Genomic DNA, 6,618 nt, shown 5'->3' with positions numbered 1-6,618 from the left:
GATTGTTGCGGACAAAGTTAGCTATAACTTCCTTAGTCACTGACTTGTACGAAGCTGCTTCCACCCACTTGGTGAAGTGGTCAATGGCAACCAAGATGAATATGTGTCTGTTAGAAGCAGCTGACTCTATTGGACCAATGGTGTCCATGCCCCAAGCTACATACGACTAGGTGAACTCATGACATTGAGTTCGTGAGGCGGCACTTAAATCAAATCACCCGGTCCCTAAATACTTCTTGATATAAACACATATATTGTGTCCTAAACATGTTTGTGACCCTTTTATGCCAAGGGTAGGCCTAACGAATTGAAGGATGTATATGCTTTTTAAACACGATTTTTTATCCCCAAAATACTTCATTAATAGCATCCAAAATGTCTGATTAACATTAAACCAAGAAATAATTCTAAAAATAAATTACAAAACAAAGTACAAATAAAGCAGTCTCACGCAGGGGATGGTAAATAAAATTCAAGCCTCATCTGATCCTTCGCCAAGTCTGGTCCTTTTGGCGATGTTGACCTCTTCCCACATAGCATATATGTTCGCCCAGAGATGATCTCTCGCCAAATCGAGCTCCTTCTTGATGTCTGAACCCCTCTATCGACTGAATCTGTTGTTCCATTCTATCATCTAACTCTGTCATGCACTGTCTGGCTCTTCGTAGATCTTGTTTCAATTGAGCTATGACTTTGGCATCTTCTGAGTGACGACGTTGATGCTTTATTCATTCCTATCAAACTTCTCTTGAAGTCGGACTTGATGTTTGGCTCCAACATCTGTAATAATGTGAGGGACGTTTGGGCCAGGCTCAATAGTTCCAACGAGACTCTTTTTCAATCATTCTTTGTACTCCCTAGAACATTTTGGACAAAACCTGTTTGGTACAGGTTCACCCAACACTCTTCGAGATCTCCACATCCTACGTATGTCTTCAGCATATGCAACTCGTCCATTCTCGTGGTCAGTTGCAAATTTCCTCATATCTGCGATTCGGGCAACTATTGTTTTCCTCCTAGTTGCCTTAGGACTCGACCGGGAGCATATGGGGTCTAATCCCTCTTAACCCAGCGAGTACCAAGTAAGGGACTTTCTGTTCGAACCACCATATTCTTAGTTACCACCAAATTGTCTATTGACCACTGTACGTCTTCTTCTCTCAGCCCTCGAAGCCTCGGATACCAAAAACTTTCTCCTCCAGTCTTATTGCAACGATTGTGGTACAACCACCAATCATGTCCATGTAGCTCGTCTGACCGCTTTAGCGGATCTGATTCTTTTGGATTATGAGTCTTGATCAAATGTTGCATCATCCACCACTGTAGTATCAGATTACACCCTTGAAAGAAGTGTTCTCCGCTCTGACATTTGTCTAAAGCCCTATAGATGTCGGCCAAAATCATAGGCGCTAATGTGTAGTACTTTGTTGATGATTTATAGTCTACTCCGTAGAAGATGACATGAGTGACCATAAACACACTAGGATGAATAGTGTATTTGGCCCTTGAGGGAAAACCATCGTTCTGAGTAAAAATATTGCTAATGCGAGGGGACGCGTCTCTTTCCATTTTTCTTTTGAAACGAACTCGTCTTTATATTTCTCATAAGTCCTTGCACGTCCGCACCGATAATATAGTTTTCTGAAAGGTATATTTGGGTCGGGGAGCTTGTCCATCCAATCGGTTTTAACCAATGACAGTTTTTCTTTAATTTTAGCGAAATCCCATATTATAGGATTTAGGATATCTGTATCTGGATGTCGTTTCCTTTTGTTGCACATGGAGACGCTTTCGTAGCTCGTGAGGAATTCTTCTATTGTTGGCGTTAACTCCACTTCCCCAAATCAAAAGACCATATTCTCGCTATCTCAGAATTTCACCATTGTTCCAATTAGGCCAGGCCAATCATTCATCTCTAGCAGTGACGGGAGGTAACCTATGTGTTTCTGAACGATCATTTTGTCGTCGTTGTTCATGAACCTCCACCATACTTTGAGGAAGGGATCGGGAACGGTAACCATTCTTGTTTTCAAAGGCTCGTGTGTCAGATTCATCCTGCAAAAATAGCAGACAAGGATTAGTTAACTCCCACCCCTGTAGACAACAAATCGTTTTAAAACACACACATATCCTTCAATTATCACATAAGCATGGTTGTCTATTTTTGGCAATTTAGGCCAAGTAGACAAAAGGTGGACTTTTAATGGGCCCCACACGCCTTGGGTGTTGGGTCGTCCTATTTCAAATGCTCTTAAATTCGGAATTTTGGCTCGGCTCCATGCTAGTTGACTAGGAGTGGCTTTTAAAAAGATCGGGAACCCAAACGGACAATTCGGACTGAAACTCGCGACAACCATTGGACGCATAACGAACCAATAAATTGCCGCTAACTCCGAAAGAAGATGAGTATAAAAAAGTCCGGCTGCGGTTCCGTAAACCGTCCTTTAATATAATATACAATATATATCAAAATATGCCATGAAGTGCAATGCAGTTATATAATTAAAACACATTAGTCAAAGATAAGCAATTTAATAATTACAATTAGTCAAATAGTCAAATCCTTTTGGTTAAAACTAAATTAGTCCCTAGCGGAGTCGTCATTTCTGTTTTACGAAATATATATATATAAGTGAAGTAAAAAAATGACTAAATTTCAATAAATAATTAATCTTATGATTTAAGAGAAATTAATTTTCTAAATCAACAGAGTCGCCACTTGATTTTTTTTAGTAAAATTCAAAAAAACTTAAAATTATTTTTCAAAAGATTTAAACAGATAAAAATCGGTTGAAAAGGGTTCGAAGTTCAAATATACATTCCAAGAAGGTGGTCCTCGAAATGCCCGTTAACTTGCGGTTGATCATCGATTTAACTAAATAACTTTCAAATATTTTCAAATTTTGACCAAGTTAAGTGAATTAAAAAAAATATTATTAATTTTTTTTTAATTATTTCAATTATTATATTACCTTAAGGGGAAAAGGAATAGGTGAATTTTTTAAAGAAAAAAAAAAGAAAAAAGAAAAAGAGAGAAAAAAAAAGAAAAGAAAAAGGTTAACAAGACCAATATTAAAATAAAAGCTAAGTGTATATATAAAATAAATATTTTATAAATTTTTTGAATATAAAGAGAAATGACTATCTTCAAAATATAATTAAATTAAAACTAAAAGTGTTAGTCAAATATAATAATAAATAAGTAAAGATGGGAAAAGGAGAAAATGTTTGAACTTTGGGTCAGTTGCCCAATTTCAACTAAGTTGGGCCCTTGGTCCCACCTGTACCAACTCTAAAAATCTGTCCACAATGGCCTGATGGGCCCAAAAGTTTCTGCTAAGCCTGCAATGTAAAATGTTGGGCTTTAAGCCCATTTCTCCATCTGAAAATCTGCACGCCGTACTGAGTGTATACATGTATATAGACCGTATATTGGCTTGTTTTTCTGCATATCAATACATAAATTAAGTGCATATAGTATATTTCATCTCCCGAACACCTGCAATTTCGTTTTTAACCGTGTATACGCTGCTTTTTGACTTGTATATCACGTATACGTCTGTATATCAATGTATCACAGTGTATATTCACATGCATATAGTCCGTTTTGGACTATTCCAAGACATGTAAATCAGTTCTTGCCCCTGTAATTTCTCCCCTTTCACTTGAACAAAATGAGGATGACCCAAAAAAAGTTCAACTCGGAGGAATGTAAGGATGGAGTCCAAAGTCGGCTCGAATTGATGTCACATATGGCAAAACGAAAGGGATAAGGAATTAGCATCCCGAAAATAACAAAGCAAAGATACTTCTAAAACTAAAACACAGATCAAAGCAGCTCCCAAACTAATATACGGGAAATAATTCGATTAAGCTAAATCATGCAACCATATAAACTCCGAAATGTTAAAGCCTAAGTCATGCCAATGACACAATAATGAATATTTAAGCTACTGCTTTAGCATTTAAAAAATCCACAAAATACATAGTCTCCAATAACAAATAAAACACCTAAATAATGCTACTGGTTAAGAATAAATAATCAAAACTCCTTCATATCATATGGAACAAGAAGATTGAAGGAGACCAACTTTGAAAACAAAAAACATGCTCAAATTGGATATGCTATTCGCATACAAATAAAGAAAAGAGCACCCGGCGAGAAAACTTCATCCCAAAATCAAGAGCTTGAATAACAACCACGAAAAGACCAACTTCAAAGCTAACCGAGACACGACTATAGAGCTTCGAAAAGAAATAAAGAAGTTGCCACACATACATGTTCAAGAAAAGATATCAACGCCATTAATTAAGCGCATGAATATGGCAGTGAATATATAAACACAAGCATGCCACTGTCCCCTTTTATTATTATTATTTATTTATAGCATTTTCCTCCAAACTCCAGGCAAGGAAGAAAGCAGACTAAGGCAACAAAAGTAAACCATAAGATTTAACATAAATGTTCGAACAAATGAATATGTATTCAAGACCAAAATGATGTAAAATTGGCTTTCAAATGCCGTAAACTTTTCGTGATAAGACTCAACCATAACCCATCCTATATCGATGACATACTTTCGCTAGAAACCGGATTTGATATCTTCTTGGAACAACAAAATCATTAGACGAGTCAAAAAACGCAACGCATGAACTTCGAACAATCACCAACCTCACAAATAAACTTCAAATTTGGACATCTTAATCCATTCTTTCAACTTGAGGTGAAAGAATAAACGATAAGACGTGAACACCAATGTAGATTCGACTATAAGAAGGAAGAACAACGAAATATCGTCTTTAGATAATAACACAGAGCCTTCTCCAACTCTAACCGGGTACCACATCTACTTAAATGAATCAACAGGAACATGCAAGTCAAACTAATATCCCCATCGAATTAACATTAAACATATAAACAACCAGCAACAAATTTCCAGTAACAACAGTGCTATTTCACAGATTAACAGAGAAGAAAAGAAAAGTATGTTATCGAGAAAAACGTGGTACCTTCTTCGAACAGCGAACCGGAGACGGGAATGAGCTTAGAGCGACTTCAACATCTACCTTAAACTTCAGAAATCCAACAAATTATGGCAGCCCGCAACCAAAAAAAATGTATTTATTGCATGTTTCTTATATGAATACTATAACTTAGTAATTCCTTTATTCGTAAGTTCTTGCTAACAAAGACCTACTCAAAATCTCTCTGCTTTTTTGTGATATTTTTAAAGCTAAAGAGATTTTTTTCCTCTTTTACAATGAGCAGGAGAATACATATATAGGGTGGAAAATTAGGGTTTCGGAAATGGGGAAAAGAGTCAAATTTCCATTCCGAAAATTCAAATTTTTTGAAAATCTTTCACCAAAACATCAAAACATCTTTTCCCCTAGCGTCTGAAACCATCCCCAGAAATGGCAAGGGGATGGACGATAGGGATGAACCTCTCGTCCTCACGAGCTACGTGGATCGATCTTGAGCTGCTAGGACGATCCGCGTGCTGCCATTATTGTCGTAATCGTACAACGTGAGAGGGACGCGAAGGAAGACGACAAACTCCAGCGCATAGGCTTCTGTCCCTCGTTGCTTTTCCGTCTATCGCCGTCGAAATTGACACCGCTTGACAGTGACGAGGCGCGTCCAGGGATGTGGAGGTCTTGTGGTTGCTCACGCGTGTTGTCGTTGCTGCCCTTCCGTCCCTTTGTTTTCACGCCGTGAGTTACTGAGATGGAATGTTGAAGCAGCGTTGCTGGGTTTACTTTGGGGGGAAAAGGAATTGGGTCGGGTCAAGGTTAGAAGAAATGGGCTGGGTCAGCTGGGACTTATTTGGAGATTGGGGTGGGCCGGGTATAGAAGAAACTGGATTGGGTCGGGGAACATAAGGGAATTGGGCTGGGATTGGCTTTTGGGTTGAATTTTCTGGAATTAGAGAGTTGGATTGAATTTGGAGAGGTTTGGGCCTTCATGAAGTGCTGAAAGGAAAAGAGCTTAGGAGGGCCTTAATATCGTCCAAGTTAAAAGCCCAAAGTTGGGTTAGATTTGTAATTAGAGAGATAGCCGACATAATTACAATCATAGCCCAAATTGAATTAATGATGGCTAAAATTAAATAAGACGAACTAATGCAAATTAATTAAAGAGCTTCTCAATCTTAACAAAATAAAATAATTGACTTAGTTATAAGACAACCAATCCAAACAAAACTAATTAGTAAACTATTTGAACAAATAAAAACTTTTCGAGACAATTTTGAATTATAATAAAATATCCCAATTATATACATGATTATGTAAATCATATATTATCTAAAAATTATAAAAGCAACAATATTGACTTAGAATAACTTCAAAATCATTTTGTTATATGCATGTGTATACAAAATTTTATAAAATCTAATTATTTCAAATCGTTTAGATTTGAGAAGCCCGTCAAATTAACTTATATCGGGGAAGGTCAAAATTGGGTATCAACCAACACTCGCCGATTAAGACCTCGACATCATAAATCATCACATGTCTTATCACGCTGTTCAAAATCAACGTGCACAAGTCATATCACACCTGAAAGAGACAATAATTCATACAATTCAAATCCACATTAACACTTTCAAACATTTC

At 37.1% G+C, this 6,618-nt stretch overlaps 1 long non-coding RNA gene across 1 annotated transcript; it reads right to left on the bottom strand.

The window, feature by feature from the left end:
• Positions 1–337: 337 nt before the first annotated feature.
• On the bottom strand, positions 338–5,785 carry LOC114074467. Its single transcript, XR_003574870.1, has 2 exons — positions 3,282–5,785; positions 338–2,055 (listed from the first exon to the last, which is right to left on the bottom strand). It is a non-coding gene; the product is annotated as an uncharacterized LOC114074467 (long non-coding RNA).
• Positions 5,786–6,618: the final 833 nt, after the last annotated feature.

Source organism: Solanum pennellii, chromosome 10 (genome assembly GCF_001406875.1).
Source record: "Solanum pennellii chromosome 10, SPENNV200".
Lineage (NCBI taxonomy): Eukaryota > Viridiplantae > Streptophyta > Magnoliopsida > Solanales > Solanaceae > Solanum > Solanum pennellii.
This window is presented reverse-complemented; position numbering and strand designations above follow the sequence as displayed.